The 21,887-nt window shown below is 39.6% G+C and overlaps 1 protein-coding gene and 1 long non-coding RNA gene across 2 annotated transcripts in view; both read right to left on the bottom strand.

The window, feature by feature from the left end:
- The window catches only part of ZPLD1 (zona pellucida like domain containing 1), a 45,047-nt gene extending 40,227 nt beyond the window's left edge, over nt 1-4,820 (bottom strand). The window contains exons 1-2 of the mRNA XM_034790416.1: nt 4,663-4,820; nt 4,404-4,516 (exon numbers count right to left, since the gene is read on the bottom strand). The gene's annotated coding sequence lies outside the window, so the exon portion shown is untranslated. The remainder of the gene's footprint in view (nt 1-4,403; nt 4,517-4,662) is intronic.
- Nucleotides 4,821-7,465: 2,645 nt separating this feature from the next.
- Nucleotides 7,466-21,887, bottom strand: part of LOC117871046 — a 46,348-nt gene continuing 31,926 nt past the window's right edge. Inside the window, exons 2-5 of the long non-coding RNA XR_004644132.1 lie at nt 10,426-10,543; nt 9,894-10,053; nt 8,785-8,909; nt 7,466-7,662 (exon numbers count right to left, since the gene is read on the bottom strand). This is a non-coding gene — a long non-coding RNA (uncharacterized LOC117871046). The remainder of the gene's footprint in view (nt 7,663-8,784; nt 8,910-9,893; nt 10,054-10,425; nt 10,544-21,887) is intronic.

Here is a 21,887-nt window from a genome sequence, read left to right as displayed (position 1 = left end):
CAGAGGGTCCTGTGGCACCTTTGAGACTAACAGAAGTATTGGGAGCATAAGCTTTCGTGGGTAAGAACCTCACTTCTTCAGATGCAAGACTTGCATCTGAAGAAGTGAGGTTCTTACCCACGAAAGCTTATGCTCTCAATACTTCTGTTAGTCTCAAAGGTGCCACAGGACCCTCTGTTGCTTTTTAATGTATAATATGACTCTACAAATCACAGCATACAGAAATCACCACTTTTATTCAAGAAAATACTGTATCTGATTTCAAACCTCCAGTCTGTATCAGTGATGGATGCGGTGAAATATCTTGAGTTGTAATTATGGAACAATTCTTCCAGTCCTATTCACTCCATATGTCTACATGGTCATTTTGCCAATATTCATATTCCAATGAATATGAGTAGAAAAATAAATACAAATACCAATTAAAATGTGCAGCACCACATGGATGGCAGTAGCCATTTTAAATATGGGCCAACTTCCTCCTGTTACCAGGCCAACTCTCTATTGTAACATATCCCACTTTAACTAAATGATCAGACACTATCATCATCCTGCCTGTTTCTTTAATACTAAGTCTTCCCTTGTTTCTCATCAATGCATTGAATCCCTGGGTCTTCTGAAACAGATACAACAGGATTCTGGTCTTTAAAATTGCCTTTTTTTTAATATAGGCATATCAATAATTAAAAGCACATATTTTTAGATAGCTTCTTAGGGAAGCTAGGTCATACTTCCACCTGAGAGATGAAGAAGCTGTAATATGTGCTTCAACTATAAGGTTTACAAGTGGACAGAACAATCATTCTGGGAGAACAATCCATAGACTCTGAAGAACAAAGAATTATTTTCCTTTTCAGATTTAGATTTCTCACCATACCATGAAGTTCTAATTCTGAAATCAAGCAAAACAAAAAAATCCCACAGAAGTGCAGAGAGAAATTCTGCAGATCAGCAATCCCCAAACGGCGAATTGCAATGCTAAACTGGAAACCGAGTTAAGACCATAAATATGTGCTGAACGTGCCCACTAGTCAACCTTTTCGGGGCACTCAGCAAATAATTAAGGTTTAATTTGTTGTTAAATAATGTTTAAATGGGAGTAAGGGAATCAGTTATGTTGAAGATCAATGCATTCATGTGCCGGGGGATTTTACAAAAGGGAAAAAGAGATATTCATTTTTTAAAAGGTAAATTAAGATCTGCTTCTTTGCTAGCTTCATTTCTCTCTGACACCCCTACCAACCCTCAGTTATTGGGTCATCCTATTATATTGACAATAGGGCAAGAAGAACATACAAATGATGCAACAAAGATCATGCACAGAATATGCAGGAGTGTCCATAGTGAGGCATAATACTTGCATTGGACATCAAATATTTGATCCAAGCATCATCCTTGTATACTTACAGTTCTTAGTATGAGTCAACACATAAATCTGACAATTTCATTCTCAACTCATCTTTGTAATTCACCTTCAGCCAAAATCCTGAGCCCTTAATCAACCCCCACTGAAATCAGATGGATGCTTTGCCTGAATAAAGAGATAACTACTAAGACCCTGAACCATCAAACACTTTGTGTTTGCAGGATGAAAGCCTGAGTGACATCAGGATCTGGCCCTTTGAAAATAACACATTGGAGTAAAGCAAACTAAAGCAAAACTTTGCAATATTCTGATTTATTTGCCAATCTCTGTCCGATGACTTTTTTTATTTTCAAGCAGGGAAAACACAAGAGTGAGACAGAGAAATGGACATCATGTTACAAATATATTCAAACCATACTAAATATAAGTTCTAAAAACATACAAAACCGTCACATTTCAAGAGGAGGCCAAACCAAACTGAAGTTTGGGCTTGGGGGTAGGTTAGAGAAGATTTCAACCCCAGACCTGAATTCTGTGTGGGCAACTAAAATCCAAACCCAGATGTAGTTTTAAGTACGAATGGTCCCCATCTCTTTAACAAGTCGAACCAAAATACCAGCTCTAAGCACCGTTGAACGGGAAGATGTTCAAAATCTAGATATGTATCTCAATTATGCATCTCAGGCTGACCATCACATTGATGCCAACAAGATGTGGATGCTAAATGGATAATAAAGCCATGTAATGCCCATAAACCTATGAAGAACTCCTGTTGGAATCAGCAAAGGTTTGTTTTAAGATCAATAATAGTGTATGAATCCCTGGCTCCTCATCTTGCAATCCTTAGATGGGTAGAACTCCAGCTGAGCTCAGTGGGAGTTTCACATGCCTAGGGACTAGGGGATCAGGCAGCACATGTAATAAATATACTATATAACAAATATGCTGTTAATTCATAAAGTGCATGAAGCTGATCATTTTTTTTAAATGACTGCCCAATACAGTCTACAGTTTTCACGAGCTCTAACTGTAGATCGTGTATTCCAGAAGAATTTGTAATATGTGAAATAATAGCAGAACGTTTGTAAAATAAACAGTGTTTCTTACTTTTTAAAATATATTCACTACTGAGAGGAATAAAAGGTCTGATTCAGATTTCTCTCATGCCAGTTTACATTGGTTTTATTCTATTGACTTCATTGGAGTTGTTCCTAATTTACACCAATATAAGATCAGAATCAGCCCATGATCTTTTCAGCTGTGAGTAAATTATTTGCAAAAGGGGCCAGATTGCAGACAAAATGACTCAAGTCCTCTGTGCACAGCCCAGTCCGTAGTTGTGCAGAATTCCCCATGCAGGCCCCAAAACATTTCTCAGTCCTGTGCTGAACAAGAGTAGGGGTAAGAAGTAGATCGTTGTCAATGCATGTTCAAGTCAACTGACTGTCTTCTTAGACTACGGATCATGACGTTGGCATCAGTCCTCCTGGAAATTTACAAGGACTAGCAAATCATTTTACAGAGGCCACCAAAAAGGCATCAGATGCTAATGACGTATAGTTGCTTCTAACCCTGGGCTGGATTCAAACCAGTGATCTAGCAGTTGAATGCTCCATATCTTTATGCCTGTCATCCAGTCACACAGGTAAATAAATCTCTAAATGAATGTGACTCCTTTTACACTTTTGGAGAGAGCCATATAAATATAACTCTTCAGTAAATAACTGTTTAATATTACTAGCAAATAGATGATACTGCAGCCACGTCACCATTCAAACAAGACTTCCCTGCACCAAACTAGCAATAGTTTATTCTATCAGAATCACTTTAGCTCTCCTGGTTTTAAGAAATTTATTGAAAATTTTTGCTGCAATACACTACAGCTTTATCTAATCCCTACAGGTTACACAGTTTTTGCTTCCAATATTTCATTTTGAGAAAGCACATAATATCATAAGTTTCCTAAAACCTTTTCAGTCAGAGTACATACACAATATTGCCAGGCTTTTATTTAAAAAAGAAAAAGAAATGGGTTCCATGTTGAAATGGAAAAATAATTTATTTACAGACATTTCTTTCACCTTGTTTTGAGTTCCTTTCATAAACAGCCTGGATTCATAACAAGGTTTGAAGACACATTCAAATCAACTTCTAGAATGAGAGGAAGGATACTGCTTAAGATCTAATTGAATGAAAACAATAAAGTATGTCATGCACTGATAAAATATTCTTTGATCAAGAGAACACAAAAGTCAAAAAGCTTGGCATCTAGACAATCTTTTGTTGTCCTCAGACTAGGATAACAGTACATCTCACCGTGCATATAAACATTTACAATAACCATGTCAGCTTGACCTGTATCTGTTAATCAGCTTAACAGAGAGTCTATTTCAAATTCAAGCTATTTCTTGGTCAAGAATATATTGTCATGATTATTATTTTAAGAAACAACGCTAGTACAATTAGTATATCCAGTCATCTTTGTAATTCAAGATGTCACTTCCGATCAATGAACTGATGTTGTTCAATTGCAATGGGACCCTGATAAGAAATCTCGCCTATCAAAGCTGGTTTGTCTATGTCAATGCAAGGAGTGTGGGAACTGGCAGACTGACACTGCAAGTCAGATAAGATTGTTTCCTTGATGGAATCATTTTGAGAGGGTTTGACTATGTTTGACTTGCAGTGGTAACCTCAAGGTTGAAAGGGAATTGCTGAGAGGACCCTTGATGCCCTTCTCACATCAAGATAACAATGTGGGTCTGGACTGTATCTCATCAAATAAAATCTAAGTTGAAAAATTAATGTTTCTTTTCAGACTGACACTGGCAAATGTTTACATTTGTTTCCCCTTTTTCACAGTCAGCCCCTAATGTAATGCCCTCTCCTCCATTGCTAGAGTTCCCAATGAGGTCAGCCTTGCCTAACAGGTGATAAAACGATAAACAAACATCAAAGAATGCAGTCTTTTGTTAAAAAAAAAACAAAATGTCAATATTCTAGAAAGTTTTAGGTGGCTTACATGATGGGCACTTACCAAATCCCCTGTAGCTGTGAAGTCAACTGTACTCCATCTATCCTGTACTGCTGCATGTGAATAAGTGTTTGACTTCTCTGCCCTGCAGAACTTTTTCAGAAAATACTCCGACCCTTCAGATGGGGGAAAAGAGACACTCATTATGAAAAATCTTTAAAAAATATGCCTGGATTTCAGATGGGAAAATTTGACAGGTCTTAGAATTCTTAACAAGTCTGTTCATCACCAGACTGAAACCTGAGCAGGTTCTTTATGGTACCTTTTTCAATCCTGAATCTCTCTCTCTCTCTTTTTTTTATTTCCCTGGCTTTTGATCTCCATTTTTCTTCTGTACAAACATCTCAAGAGGTCCATGTGGAGCGAGCAATCAACCTGGAAAAATTATTCTGTCGTCAGCTTGTTGAGGGAAACCCTTGTCTGCCTAAAAAGAGAGAAAGAGTGAGAGACAAGCACTGAGATAGGATCAGTAGCTAATCTGCAAGGTTATCCGTGTCTCATTGTGAGAAATGTCTAGCCTTTTCAATTCTGGGTTAAACTCATTTAAAAAAAAGCAACATTTCATGTTGCGATGAAACTGTGATATGGAGTGTCATCATGAATACGGAGTGTCATCAGAACTATAATTACCAACAGGACATCAATGCACACAAAGCCAACTGCGCACAAAGGCAAAGTTCAAGCTGCTAGAAACTGAACCTGCTTCATAACATCTACTTCTGTAGTTCTGGAATTCTACTTTTTTTAAAAAGCACCTTGTGGGGCTGGGGTTTCTCCCTGCTTTGGTTTTACTTGGAACAGTCCATACCTATACACTATTATTACTCATTGGGTAAGGAAATGGTAACCTACAGTTCTTGGCACTACAGGGAATGTTTGAGTGAGGTGGGGTTTTCCTGGGAGGTGGGTTGTTTTTTGGTTGGTTGATTTTTTTAAAACAGAGCAAAGCCTTGCTTCTGCCATTACTGCATTTAGGATACCACTCTAAACATCAAAGTGTATTGTGTAGGTTTACAAGCCTACACAGTTTGCATTATTTTTTTCCAGCAGTCATCTCCTCAGTGCAGTGATGGCATGTGCTGTGCTGAGGTTATGCACTTACATCCTGCTCATGACCATTCTGATACCACCAGTGTTTAATGACAATAGCAGAAATAAGCAATCACACTGCTCCTTAAATAGCAAGGACTCAGTTATGCCATGTAGGTACAATCCATAGTACGGAGTGGTGCCTAGCCAAAATGCTCCAGAAGGAACATCAAGAAGTACCCTCCCCAAGGCAGAGACTGTGTGCATGCTGCCATGCCCCTTTGTGAGGTACAGATTCCTCCACCCCTGCACAGCCAGCCAGCTACATTGGTCAGTGTGGAGGGAAGCCATTGTCCTATTCTCCATCAGCACATTGTGCACCTCCAAAGGAATTGGGAAGAAGCTGTCCCTGTGCTCCTCTTGCTGGCCCTGATGTGAGTCATCCAGCACTGTGCACCCACATAAGAGATAGGCAGAATCTGGCCCTTACTGATTCACAGTAAGCATAGAGAACCAAATCTTGCCTTCCTCATTTCTTAAACAGGCAAAACTCATTGACTTCAACAAGAGGTTGACCAGTAAAGACTGCAGGATTTATTATCATAAAGACTGATTTATTATTATAGACCAAACACTAGGAGGGGTCTTCACCCAAGCAAATTCATATACCCTAATTCAGGCTAATTCCTCCCATTAATATTAATGGGAGTTTGGTTAGGTAAAGACTCATGTGACAGACCCAGACCAGTGGGGTACAGGAGTCTGGTAGAGGGCAAATATACTGGTCACTGGATGAGTAGTTTTCTGTTCCCTGAGTGACCACAGCAGGAGCTGCATTAGAGTAATCAGGAACCTGCTAGAACCAGTTAAGGCAGGCAGGCTAATTAGGACACCTGGAGCCAATTAAGAAGCTGCTAGAATCAATTAAGGCACGCTAATCAGGGCACCTGGGTTTTAAAAGGAACTCACTTCAGTTTGTGGTGCAAGTGTGAAGAGCTGGGAGCAAGAGGCGCAAGGAGCTGAGTGGGAGTGCTAGTGCTAGTGCTGCTGGAGGACTGAGGAGCACAAGCGTTATCAAACACCAGGAGGAAGGTCCTGTGGTGAGACTAAGGAAGGTGTTTGGAGGAGGCCATGGGGAAGTAGCCCAGGGAGTTGTAGCTGTCATGCAGCTGTTACAGGAGGCACTATAGACAGCTGCAGTCCACAGGGCCCTGGGCTGGAACCCGGAGTAGAGGGCAGGCCCGGGTTCCCCCCAAACCTCCCAATTGACCTGGACTGTGGGTTCTTCCAGAGGGGAAGGTCTCTGGGCTGTTCCCCAACCCACATGGTGAATCTCTGAGGCAAGAAAATCCACCAATAAGCGCAGGACCCACCAAGATAGGAGGAACTTTGTCACACTCAGTAAAAACGAAAGTTTTGAACAGGGTTCAAAAAAGAACTATAAATTCATGGAGGATAGGTCCATCAATGGTTATTCACCAGGATGGGCAAGGATGCTGACCCTAGCCTCTGTTTGCCAGAAGCTGGGAATGGGAGACAGGGGATGGATCACTTGATGATTACCTGTTCTGTTCATTCCCCCTAGGGCACCTGGCATTGGCCACTGTTGGAAGACAGGATACTGGGCTAGATGGACCTTTGCTTTGACCCAATATGGCCACTCTTCTGTAAAGTCCATTCCATGCCATCAGCAGTGTGATATGGCCTACAGTAAAGAGCCCAGGTTTGGCCTAATAATACAAAATGAAGACAAACATAGCAACAAGGAGTTTCTCATCTCTTACTTCCTACCAAAGTTTAGACAAGTTTGCTTTCTGCATCAAGCAAATTGATGATTGAATATTTCAGTGCAATTTCAATCTCCCAGACAAGAGTGTTTACAGCATCATCTACCCTGTAACAGATTTCCAATATGCCAATCTCCTGATTAAAAAAAAAAAAAAGCACCATTACTATAAAAAAATATTGCTTTCTGGTTTTGAAATGAGATGATTAAAAACATAAAATCATCTTACAACACTGCTTGCAGTTTCTCTCCATTACCGCAGACAGCAAGTGCAGCTTCACAGGGACCTCCAATGATGTTTGGGCTGTTTTTCCTTTGTATAGGAACACCGTGAAATCCTGGGCCAGATTCAGATATGTAGTTTCACTTTTTCGTTTCAATACAAAGCAAATAATTCCATTACGAATGAGGTGCTATGGGCTGCATGACAGATCATCAAAGCCTGACCTGTACAGAAGAGGTATAATATTATGTCTTTGAAAGGCACAATGAGGCCAGATTCTTCTCACACACTGAACCAAACCAGAAGTAACTCCACTGAAGTCAGTAGTTATACCAGCATAAATGAGAAGAGACCCAGGCAGTGAACCCCAGTGCTCTTCACTGTACAGCTATGAAGACTTGGGACCTTCCTGCGGGTAAAACATACTCCTTTATAGGTCATTAACACTGCCAACAGCACAAACAATTCACCTCTCTCTCTGTCCCCTACTATCAAAATTACAGCTACCACTTTCACTGGTGGTGAGCCTGGCTCCCTGTGCCCACCCCACTCACTTTTCTAGCCATCGTTGGCCTGGCCACAATTTAGCCTTAAATCCATTAACATTAGATAGCGGAAAAAAAACTTATTCCAATGGTAATTAACTCATCTGGTTATTTATAGAAAGCAATTAACAAATCTCAATACTACTTAGAAATGGGCACTTCAATATTGAGTTGTAGTAGGTACAATCTAAAGGGCACCCATAAAAACAAAAGGATCCATTATCCAGGTCTCTATAAATAATGGCATTCAGTAATTTTACTTCTAAACACATTGTATTTACCTACTCTTTACATTTAAAGAATAGGAATTCCCTTTACTCATTAATGTGGAAAAATAAAACAAAAACTAGATTATCTTCATTCCTTCGGAGAATCTGCATCTTTAAGGGTCATAGCAAGTGACTGACTGTCTTCCACAAAGCGTGAGCTTGCTAGACATTTGATTCTTTGCCTTTATGCTATTTATTTGTAGAGAAATGATTTTGCTGTGTAAAATATTCAATGTTTTTGCACTTTCTATAGCAAAATTTCAAACAGTCATTCTTGCCAGAAAATATAAATGCACAGTGCTATGCATATATCATACAAGAAAACAAAATACATTTACTTGCTCTGGCTCTCAAATGTACCTCATTACAATTCCAACATGCTTTACTCATTACAATCTCAAATTTCTTCCATTCCACACAGACCTTTTCCTATCTCACTACTCATTTTTGTACATTATTTGAAATCAGAACTGCTGATGCTCAAAACTGATAGTTTAGAAAACTTTATACATGGTCAATAAATAAATCCTACCTTATTTCAAGCTTTCTCCTTTACTATTTGGAGGGGTGATTCTTCACATGGATTTTTTTTGACAGAGGTTTTAAAAGCAAGCCAGCAGTGATGCACCTTTTGGCCTTGGCAGTCAAAGAGCTATGCTGAGGTAGAAGGAAAGGAAAATATGGTCCAAAGGATTGCTCAGCTCAGTGGAAAATATTGCTTGCTAATAACAAGACAAATGTTAAAATTCTCACAGTCCATTCTCCAACTAAACTCCTCTTGCAGTTTTGTTTGAGTAAAAGCTTCAGGATTTGGACCAAGATGATTTTTTTTTAAAACCAAGATTTCTCTGCAGGTAAAACTTCATTCTATGATAACGTTTTTTTAAAAAGTGGCTTTCAGAACTGTAGATACAAATAATAATAATAGTAATAATGATAATAATAATCAAGTTCTAAAATAACTTGCTTTTCTTTTCTAAATATCAAATATTTAGCCAAATACATCACTGCCATAACTCTCACTATTTATTATGCATTAAGCACCAGTGATATGCATATAAAAAACAAGACAGTCACCAATGACCTGTTACATATTTTTCCTTGTCTGAATTCCCTCGTAAGCCAATGGGCCATCAGCATCCCTTACAAAGGTCTCAAGATACAGTGTTCCTCCTTGATAGTTTTGAAATCACCTCATCTGAGTCACCATTAGAACTCCACAATGAAATCTGAAACCACACACTACTTAGCTAGTTTGCTGCTTGAGCACAAGAACAAAACCAGATGGATTTTGTAAAAAAAAAAAAATCTCTCTCAGGTCCCACAAGTCATTTGATCAAACTCAGAGTAAACTTTATACTGTCTCTGGATGGGCCCTAGATGATTAATTCAGTAATTTTTGTGGGTGGTTTTTAAATGAATTATTCAACCAAAATGTGTCTTTATTACTGCCAGACCGGATCGGTCCCAATGTCCAGTTAGTTCAGAATCCTGTCTGTGACAATACCCATCACCAGATGCTTAAGAAGAAGGTCCAAGAAAATTCATAATGGACAGTTATGAAATAATATGATACAAAGGGAAGATCTTCCTAAATCAAGGAGTTAATCATTATGTCCTGAAGCATGGTGATTTACATACCTTATAACTTTTCATTCCATCATGTGTAACAATGGATATTGTCATCCATCTAGATATCCAATCCTTTTGTGAATCATGGCAAACTCAACCTCAATGATATTGTGCAGCTAAGTGCCCCACAGCTTTGTTTTCCTTTCAATTTCATTGATAGGTTCTTGTCCTTGTATTTTAGAAGACAGTAATCAAGAATGGCCTCATTTACTTTCTGTTCACCAAACACTGTATATATACACAAGTCTATCATATTCCCTCTTATTTGTCTCCTCTGTAAACTAAATGACCTACAATAATCTATTCAATTTCTTTTTATACTGAAAACTTTCCATGCCTCCAGATGTTTTAATCACATATCTCTGAACCTCTTCTATACATTTCTTGAGACACAGTGTCATTATACAACAGTATTACGTGCCAAGGTGTGCCCTACTGATTTATTTACAGGCATTATGCCCAGTATTCATTTCTACCCTTTTCTCTATACATCCAAACACTGTTTGCTTTTCTGACCACCAGTACACTTTGAGCTACTCACAGGAATATCTATGTCTCTTTCTCAGGAGATTATAGTGAATTTCGAATCCAAGCGTGTATATGAGTATTTTCCATTATTCCTTCATACATAGTTTCAGTTATGATTTTGAAAACTGCAGCTGCAAGGGAAAAGCCATCAACACTGAAATAATTTTAAGAGGTTTTTTCCTACAAAGACAGAAAAACCAGTTTAGAAACTTTGATGTCTATTTAGATGATCTATTAGGATGTAGCGAGGAAATTTACCCATTTTAAATAATTTAATGGTGTTTATTAGAGACTGGCCAGCTCCAAGCCAAGCAGTTCACATTCTACCTTGCCAGAATAATTTAAATGTAAATATTTCTAATGCAACCTGTTAGGAGAACAGAGAGAACATGTGAGAGAAATGAAGATCACATTGTATTTGTACTGTGACATCACACTGGGCTGAAATGAAATTTAAACATGTAGTCCTACTGACGGCAAATGTTTCCCAAGACAGGTTACTTACAGTCCTGACATCACTTGGAGTTTTGTCTGAATAACGACTGCAGGACTGGGACCTGTAAAACCACACAAGTCATGCTAACTCATAATGACATCCATCACAGGGTTAGAATGTGGTTACTATTTGCAAGACAAATTTGATGTGAAGGGAACATAGTCATCAATGCTAACTGAAACTAAAATCTGTGAGTGTTTCTGCAACAGGCTACTCCCAGTTTTTCGCTGATTATACAAATACTTTGCAGTGACTAGATAAGTGCGCTTTGGAACAGCAGAGTAGTGAATTTCTTGTGTTAAAACTCCTCTTCATTTTAAAATATTCTCTTTATTATATTTTATAGCAATGGATCTCCAACTTTGGATCTAGACTCTGATATCAGCTTCAGCTCATTTGGAAGGATCCAAGCTTTTGATTTGGCCCATTACAGTAATAAATGCCAGCTGCGAAATACAGATCTGGATCTGCATTTCCTCTCAGTTCAGGGATATTGACACCTAGTGTTTTGCTTTGGGATCATCTCTGATTTTTTTTAATTAATTTTCAACAAAACATTTGCCATCACATTTAGTCCTACAAACAAAATTATACACTACAAATGTATTGAAATGAAGTTAACACTAAACAATCCATCTTTCAGTTATTAATCAAGCAAGAGTCCTGTTTACTAATAGGGACAATTCCCAACCCTTACTCTAACCATTATCCTACACTTTCTCCCTGTTACTTGTGTTATATTTACATCTTTCATTAACTCAGTGCATTTTTCTTCCTCTATGGAGACCTATAAGAATTTTAGGAGGTTGTGTAACGGGGGCCTTTTAATTCTGGAAAGTGACACTAAGCTAGTTCTCCGTTGCTTAACAGTAGTGCCCTTCCCCTCCCTCTGACATTAGCTACTTCAACAAAGCACAGGCATCGCCAGTCTCTCTTTGGCAAGAAGAAATAAGCAACCCATTAAGTACTTAGAGGAGTGGACAGATTCTCCCATTCAAATAGTTCCCTACACACCTGCAGGTGCTGAATAGTAAATCTTGTATTTCTGAGAAAGAGTAAAATAGCCTCTCTGTGATGGCCCTAAGTGCTTTTCTGATTTCACCTTTTCTGGAGTTTAGCGTTAAGCTGCTGAAAGATTATCTCATTCATATGAGTCTGTTCGTTTTTAGAATGTAGGGTGAGTGAAGCAATAATTATTTGGTTGAAAAATATGGGTAGTTTAGCTTGCATCACAAAGAAATATGCCTGCATTTTCCATTATTTGGGGAACAAATTCTGATGCCTTTATTCAGCTTTTACTCAGATATTCAATCCTTATTCACACCGGTGAGAAGTTACATACACACCGTGCCAGATGCTACACTGATGGGTGCTATAAGAACTGAATAGAACAGAAATAAGTGGATTACTTGCATGAATCAGAGATCACCATGCAAATAACAGTTGCGCAATCTAGTGCTTGTCTACATGGGAAAGATATACTGGCATAAGATAGAGCTTTAAATTCATATTCTACAGTCATATCATAGAACGCCCCATATGAACACACTTATTTTGGTATAAGAGAGCCCTCTTCTAGGTTAGCTTATGTCTCTGACATATAAAAGGGGTTTAAGCTCAGTTGAAGAAAAACACTCTTATTCTAGAACATGGTCCATAAGAGGAGTTATACTACTATTTATAGTCATCTAACTGGTAAAATTTTCCCATATGGACAATCCCCTAATCTTTAGTATTTACTCAGATTGCAACCCGCTTCTCTGAAACTTTTCTAGGTAAGTACTGAGTAAACACAGAGTGAAAATTGAATGAGGGTCTTAGAAAGTGGTCGTGTTAGTTACTAAAACAATCTTGACAGGGAAGTTCACATTCATAAAATCATAACACACCCAGGGCACAATCAATCAATCAGGGAATACCCTATCAAGCACAATAAAGCAGAGAATTCACATTCTCCCACGCAAGAGGCTTGATCTTTAGGTTATAACTCTAAGTTATACTCTGTACCAAAATACAGAACAACAACCAAAATACAGATGAAAGTTTTCCAGTGAGAGGAAAACTCTATGTACCTTTATACCTCCCCTTTGCAAGCTGGATTTTAGACAAACTCATTTTTCAAGAAGGCATATTCAACTGGATCAATGTGCCATCCAGACAAAAGAATAATATACACGATCCTGACAGTTGGTTAGAATTTTCTTTACTGTCAGCCAGGGAATTAAAAACGGAGCAGGAGGCATATTGAAACTAGGCTCTCATAACCTTAATCAGTAGGCTGGAAAATGAGTTTTTCAAAAGAGATAATGAGCTCCCAAATCATCATCATTTGCACCAATTTCACTGGGCTTACAATATTCTCAAGCACATGGCATAACTGGAGCACCCCTCTGCCTCCACGCACCACAAGCCATGCACCAAAATGGACTCCAGCATCTGTACAAGGCACTGAATGCAGTATGGTACTAATATTGCATACAGTGGTATTTCTAAGGGGTTTTTCGCAATAGTTAGGTTGAAAAAAAAAAAATCATCCACAGAACCTAAAGAACCCTTGAAACAAATGAAAAGCTGACACCTCAACATAGCTATCAAAATGAGAACATATGACTGGCCTGGAGATCTAGTGACAAGAACGGGTCCCTGGTCTGTTCCCCACTCCCACACCCAATCAGGAGCCAGGAGTACAGCACAGTCCCAAAGGCAACATCCTCTGCCCTGGAAGGATGGTGAGTTATCACAACACTCAAGTAATTCCCTCTCTTTAGTAGTAGTTGTGAAGAGGGAACTATGCCCAGCTGTCTTTGGCAGGGTGACCAATTTCCCTGTGTGTTTTCTGTTGCTGTTTCATCACCTTGAAACTGTTACAGCCGCACAACAAAAAGCATTTGCCTAAGAAACAGCCAGATCATCACCAAATCAATTACATCTGGTGTTTTAGTCCCTGAAAGGGCCTCTAATGCTATTACTTGTGATGAAAGTAACAGACACCTTTAGATACTTTAAAATCTATAAACAAACCAGGCCAACTTCAGTACAATACTGAGAGATTATTATTCAACTTAGAACTTGGTTATCTCTGGGAGAAAAACAAATCAGCTACTACTTCACTTTAAAAACAAGAACGAGGAGTACTTGTGGCACCTTAGAGACTAACAAATGTATAAGCTTTCGTGGGCTAAAACCCACTTCATCGGATGAATGCAGTGGCAAATACAGTAGGAAGATATATATACAGGGGTGGCTCCAGGCACCAGTGCAGCAAGCACGTGCCTGGGGCGGGAAGCCGCGGGGGGCGGCCTGCCAGTCGCTGTGAGGGCGGCAGGCAGGCGGCTTTCGGCGGCACGCCTGCGGGAGGTCCGCCAGTCCCGCAGCTCTGGCAGCAATTTGGTGGCGGGGACACCAATGCTGCGGCACCGGCGGACCTCCCGCAGGCATGCCGCCGAATCCGCATGACCAGTGGACCGCCCACATGCGTGCCGCCGAAAGCCGCCTGCCTGCCGTGCTTGGGGCGGCGAAAAACATAGAGCCGCCCCAGTATATATACACAGAGGACATGAAAAAACAGGTATTGCCATACTAACTATAACGAGAGTAATCAGTTAAGGTGGGCTATTATCAGCAGGAGAAAAAAAACTTTTGTAGTGATAATCAGGATGGCTCATTTCCAACAGTTGACAAGAAGGTGTGAGTAACAGTAGGGGTAAAAAATTAGCATGGGGAAATAGGTTTTACTTTGTGTAATGACCCATCCACTCCCAGTCCTTATTCAAGCCTAATTTAATGGTGTCCGGTTTGTAAATTAATTCCAATTCTGCAGTTTCTCATTGGAGTCTGTTTTTGAAGTTTTTTTGTTGTAATATTGCGACTTTGAGGTCTGTAATCAAGTGACCAGAGAGGTTGAAGTGTTCTCCGACTGGTTTTTGAATGTTATACAGATTAACACCGCTACCACTCTGATACTTCACTTTAGCAAATTAAGCATATGGGTATATTCTCTCCTTCATGTCTTGGCAAAGAGACATCCTCCAATAGACCATCTGATGAAGCCATGTCAGCAGAGGGAAGAGAGAGGCCACAACCTTATCACAGGGCCCCATCTCCCACCATTTGGGGATTCCACACAGAGTCTGAGAAATTGTTGTTCTTTCCACTCCATAGACTCCAAATTCCTCCCACCTGAGAACACATTTCCTGGGATCTCCTCAAGGTGAACCACATAGCATTTCCCAGCCTCTCCACTCCTTTCCCCTTTATGCTCTAAAGGTACACACACACCCCACTCCCACCTACCTTTTTTATTTTTATTTTTTTTAAAGCTGTGCTCATCCCATGTTCTGGCTGACTGCAGAGCTGGACATGATTTGTGTTTGTTAACTGCAAAATTCAAGCAAAAATGTTTTTATTTGGGAGCCATTTATCTCCCATAGGGAAAAAGAACTAACTTAGGGCACTAATATTTTTTTTTTAATTTTGGAAATTCACTGTAGTATTTTAAAGTATATCAGCACTTTCATTTTTTTACCCTTACGTCTTCCTGAGGGAGTCTTTTCTTTCTGCTCTTTAGGCCAAATTGTGCAGTTCCTTCTCTCCCATCCACGTTTGTCACACCTATGCAGGAGTCAGCCATCATTTAGCTTCACCAGACACTAGGGGAGCAATGGGCTACGTCCTCTGGGATTACATGTTTTGGTGGTTGGCGGGAGGCAAGGGCCTGGTCGTTGCATGCCAGCAAGTGTTAGCAGGAGAGCAGTTGAGGGAAATACTGGCCATGGCTGTGGTAAAGGTATCTGCCTATTTAGTTCCCCCTAGAAATCTCCTCCCTGGAAGAGGCAGAACTGAGCTCTTTGAATTTTTAATGGAACAATCCACTGTGCATATCAAGTTACTGCATAGCCTAAGCTTTCTAAACCTTTTCCTTCTACATCCTATGCCCACCGCAATGCCTGTTGCTCTCATTCACTGTATTGTGTCTGAATGTCAGATCACAAGCTCATAGGGCAGGGACTTCCTTTTCTGTCAGCCTCTAAAAATCCTAGCATGTTTTAGGCACCATTTAAAGAAATCACAAATAAGTGTACTGTTACCTGTTACTAGAGACAGCAAAAACCATTCTAGTGAAGAGCAGTAGTGTAGTTGAGGGTGAAGATAGTAAATGGGAAATATTGCATTTACTCACTTTTTAAAAATGTATATATTTATAAAACTCTCAAAAGCATTAAATTCATGCATAGTGTGGTCACTTTGCATGTGAAAGTGAGTGCTGAAAAAATGCAATTCAAAATAAGGGCAATAAACCCAATTCAAAATAAGGGAAGCTCTGCATACCCTTAAATGCCTACCATGCCTCTGCCCAAGCTGGAACACCAAAAAGCTTAGTTTATACACCACTACACCACAAGTGAAGAGGTAGCTTTCTCCTTTCTTTCAAGCGTCCCTTGCTTAGCATCCTTGTTTCCAGCCCTTTGCAGATGTGCCCATAAATCAGTGTGACATAATTTGCCCCTTTGAGCTGCCCTGCTTGACCACACTCATGATTTTCCTGCTCATAGTTTTGTCATTACGCTGAGAATATCTCAAAATTGCTGCAGGCAGGACAAGATCAAAACACATTGGTGGGATAGCATGAGGGAAGCTTGCCCTCCTATTGCATGAGGGGGGAGAGGGGTGAAGAAAACAAAAGAATTAAAACACTTCAAGCCTTGAATTTCATCTTTGTTTCCAGATGAAATGGGGAGGAAATAAAGGCTTACAATTCTCATTTACATTAGAGAAAGATACTGTCGGGTAGATATCATAAGAGTGTGCTGAGTACAATAACAAGAAGATCAAAGTAAATGCTGTTATACAAAATGAAAACATTATGAGCCATTGTGATTAGTGACTTCATTTAAATAATCCATAAAAATCAAAAATAATGTTGGAAACAGATCCTCTCTAGACCTACAGGTCTATCTGAGCCATTTCTTCCCTAGCTGTTAAGTCCACTTCATTATTTATTCATTCAACTGCTTTAATCAAGAAAACTGCTCAGAAACCACATTTCATTTATGAGGTTTCAGGACTCAATGTAGCAGCAAGAGATCAGCTATAGTCAGACCATGGTGCGGCGCAGCCACATAAGCACCTAGACAGGTTAAAAAGACACTACGTAGTTACAGCCAAGAAGAAGGATAGTCTTGCGCTTCAGGCACAGGACAGGGAACCAGGAGATTTGGGTTGTAATCTCAGCTCCAGCGCTGACTCACTGTGACCGAGGGCAAGTCACAGAATCTCTCTGTGCCTCGGTGCCACACCTATCAAATGCGGCATATTTAATTTGGGCATGGGGAGGAGGTTTTTTACTTTAAAATGAACTTAGTGCTGATTAAAGAAGCTGTAGTGAAACCATTGGGAACTGAAGTCCTATGTTTATGACAGAGGAAATATGTTGTTTAGCTGAAGTTAAGGTTGCTGCTTAACATTAAAGTACCTCCATCATACTTAAGTAACCCAAGTTTACACTGTCAATTTTTTAGTGAGAGGGAGCCAATGATTATTATCATGTATTCGCTAAAAAAAAAAAGTGTGTTTTTATCTGGAGATAGCTGTCTGAATACAAAATCCTAGGGGATACGGGTAGTTTTTACTTCAGTGTAACTAGTCGAGATCATCACTGTACTCTTCCCCTCCCCCCCCATGGAGTTTACCTCAGCTACCTATAATGAAATAAATACCACCTGTGCTTTGTCTCCATTAGTATTTTGCATTGAGAAAGCTATCCCAAGTTAGCTCTCTTAAGGTAAAAACACACCTTTTTCCCAGCGAATTTATAGCCCATTTGGTAAATTTACCTGCAAGTAGGGTGGCCAGATAGCAAGTGTGAAAAATTGGGACAGGGGAGGATAACGGTGTCAGGGGGTTTGGGGGGAAATAGGTGCCTATATAAGACAAAGCCCCTAATATCAGGACAGTCCTGATATTAATCGGGATATTTGGTCTCCCTACCTACAAGTCCTTAAGAGAGTCCATTAAAAGAAGGGTTGTAATGAAAGCCTGACTGCAACCTTAACAATGGAGTCAAAACTAACATTTCCTCAAAGTGCCTTACCCCTGAGCTGAGGAGTCATCTCTGCAGGCTTAAGATATATCAGCATTCTGCCTAAGCAAGATGTCAATCAAATGCTTCAATTTTGGTTGACTAGAAAGATCTGCAAAGGATTAATACTATCCATGGATAGAGCAGATCTATGTGCTCCACCTGAACAAGACTTTTAAATGAATGTTTCTGTTAATGTACCAAGCTGTCTGACCTCATCACTTCTTTTCAGGACAACTTTACAACAGCAACCAAGATAAATTAAAACTGAATTGAACTAAAAAAAGGGAAGGGTCCCAAGAAAATAAAATTACTGCCTAGTTGAAAAGTTATGTGAAGTCTGATTAGCAACATAATTGTTGCTCCAAGGGATCAGACCCATGGTCCATCTAGTCCACCCAGAACTACAGCATATTTCATTAGCAATCATATAACAAAATCTCATAATTTGACAGGCAGTGTCAATTTACACACATTTCAACAGGATATGAATATTCAGCAGATTATGAGTTTTCAAATGATACCTCACAAAGGCATACTTTTCACAAAATATATCATAACCATATAACAGGGGTGAACATGGGGTACAGGGAGTCACATGTGTACAACTCAATTTTCCCAAAACATTTAAAAATAATCTTGTATTTTAAAGGACACTGCCTATTCCTATTTTCTCCTTTTAAACCTCTGCCTATTTCTATTTTCTTTTATCACAACTTCAAGAAAATAGCTTTAAAAGGTCATGTTATGGTCATGTGTGTATGCAAAGCCAATGAATTTACACATATGAATAAGTGTTCATGAACAATTTTGCACGGTATTCACCCACCTCTACAAATACAATGAATGAGAGTTTATAGATGGTAAATGGAAACGAAACATTTTCTAAGTTGCATCTCAAAGATAGTCATCAATTAGAACCAGAAAAGGACTCCAGCTCAGTATTTATTTAATCTGTTCATATTGGGCTTATATGTATTAGGAAATCCTCTAGCAACTCCAGCCTAGAGCTGGGCCCCATTGTCCTAGATAGACGCTATGCAAACATATAGTAAAAGAGAGTCCCTGCGCCTAAGAGCTTGCAGTCTAAATGGACAAAACAGACTAAGAGTGAAACTATACGTTCTGTACATTTCACAGGTGATGAACTGAGCCACCAACGGATAAAGCGACCTGCTAAAAAAATCACACAGGCAGAACTGAGAACTGAACTCCAACCTCCTAAATCCCAGTCCCACCCACCATCTTTCCTTCCTAAATCATTTTGATTTTCCTCTGCAGTAGAATTTTTCCAAGATGTAATCAGACAGTTGATACAATCTGTAGCAAATGCATTTAATTTTAGTGGTGATATTCTGGAGCAATATAAAGAAAGAAAGAAACAAGAAAAAAAACACAATAGAGCCTCAAGAGAAGTATCTGATTTTTTTAAATCATAACCAAATTCTTAAAGAAAATTAAATTCATTGGGGAGGCGGGGGAAAGACTGCAATGGACATGCATTATCCAGTAAGGATGTTTGTCCAGAGTCTATAAAAGAGAAAGAAATTAATGAAGCTGGGCATAGTATGTTATCAAGCTAGATTTATTAAGAATTACTGAAGCCTAAGTACACTTTGAGACTGGTGATTAGACAAGACAACTTCGATGCACTAAAAAAAATGTGACAGTATTTCAGAGCATAAAGTTTCATTTACATGACTGCAAATACATCCTATTTGACCCAACCGCAGAACCAGTAATTCTACTTAGTGCAGCATAGCAAGCAGCAATTTTAAAACTAACTGTGAAGAGAAAACAAGCAGTGGTGAGCATAATATTAGTTAATATACTAGTTGCCTAACTCGAATGGATCAGAAATGATGAGAAGCAGAGAAAACACTAAGTGTTGTTTGGGGTATAGTATGAGGAATGGAACTGAAGAAAGAGGATCATGTTCCTAGAGGGATATACCTTAGTATGGGACTGGAGATTCTAGAATGCAAGTCTGGGGGTGGTCTGAAAGGAAATAGGAGTCCTTGAGCGTTAATGTCAACCATATAGTGGGGCAGATTCTCACAACCATAAGTCTGATTTGCACCTTTCATAGCATTGCCACCACCAAGCATTCAAAATTCGAGAGTCATGCCACAAAAATGATGAGATTGGCTTAAAATGAGATTTACAAAATAATAAATTCAGGGCTCTTTTTATTTACCATCTGGGGTTTGACCCATTAGGGATCATGTTTTGAAGCTTCACTCCATAACCGTGAAGACTAGAAACTTAACTTAAAACAAAAACAAACAAACAACTCAGAGTTGCATGTAAAAATAGCAGCCTTCCTTAAAGCTTCAGCTCCTGGAAAAACACCACATATTGCGAGCCTAGCAATCAAATCGTGAGCGCCGGCAACACCCTTAGAACACAACACTTAGATTGCTAGTGCTATGGGGTTAAGACTGTCTTTGATCCTGGTCCATGACCACAAACAAACAAACAAACAAACATTAACTTGCATGTAATTTTACCCAGTGCAGAGATTTGGAAAAGAACCCTATTTGATAGCCATTAGTCTCCTTGGGTAAAATGATCAGAAGTGCATAAGTGCATAGGACCCTAAATCTCATTTTCAAAAGCGACTTGGGGCCTAACTCCCTAAATCACATCTTAAAATGGGTGCCTAAGTCACTTGGGTACTTTTGAAAAATGGTACCACATTTTGTGTGTCTTCCAATGCCATGGCAACGAGTGCAGCATAGAATGTTCCTTGAGCCCACCTCTCTTTGCAAACTTGGAGAAGTTGGGCACAATTGGGCCCTACAGTTACATGAAGGAGGTAATGAAAGAGAGGGGTACCTACACAAAAAAGTCTGCCTGAGCCTGAACCATTCAGTGGACTCCTCTGCAGGTGTAGAACTGACACCGTAAGCTCAATGTCACCACTGAGTGGCCCCACCCACCCATAGTAGGAAGCATGCCAGAAGCAGGAGGGGCCTGGCCTGACCATATTGCACTCTTGCAATCCCTAAATGGCATAGCAGCCCTTGGGGGGCTTTTACAGGCAGAATATGGAGCAACTTTAAAGCTACAGTACTTGTAAATTATGTTAGTGTCTGACCCTGCATCTAACTGTCCTGGGGCTTGGGAGAGTGCCAGGGTGTCTTAAAGTCATCTTCCCCCAGCTCCTCCTCCATCATCTGCACGCACAAGAACTCTGGTGCTGCTGAGTATCTAACCCATGGAGTATACTGAAAATATACCACATTGTTTGGAAATATGCAGTGAAAGGGAGAGAGTATGAAATTATTGCAAGAGACCCAGGGGGTTTCTGCCCCAGGGAAATCTTTTGAAAATATGTTATCTGGTGCAATCCAGTCCATTCTGAAAGCAAATAAAAATTGCACTTCAGAAATATTTTTATGAGCTTCAGGGATAAGTAATCTGTGCAGGACTGAGTTAGTGGCAGGCAGAGAAGGCTGGGAAATCAGCTCAAAGAACCCCCTCCAGCCCATCACAGCCAGTCTATTATGCTCAGATTTGGAACAGAGGCCATGAAATGAAATATGAAGTTGAGCAGTGTGCAGGAAATAAAAGATATTCACTTTTACAGCCAGGAGACATGGAGTAAGCAAGAAGCGCCGGGGAAGCAAATATCTCCATTTAATTTATACCATTACTATCCAATAGCATCTTCTTTCTTGGGGAGAAGCTGCAGGCTGAAGCTCATACATACAGAAAGACTCAAAGTTGGAAGAGCAGTACTCAAGAACATGTTGTAACTTGTGCTCTCTATGCATGCACACACACACACACACCGCTCTATTATTCATCCTAAAACAGTAAAGATACTTCCAAAAAAATTAACTTCACTTTATTTTTTTAAACTGTAACATTAAGTATCATGGAGAAATTCTGTATA

Source organism: Trachemys scripta, chromosome 1, assembly GCF_013100865.1.
Source record: "Trachemys scripta elegans isolate TJP31775 chromosome 1, CAS_Tse_1.0, whole genome shotgun sequence".
NCBI lineage: Eukaryota > Metazoa > Chordata > Testudines > Emydidae > Trachemys > Trachemys scripta.
Note: the sequence above shows the minus strand (reverse complement) of the source record. Positions and strands in the feature narration are given on the sequence as shown.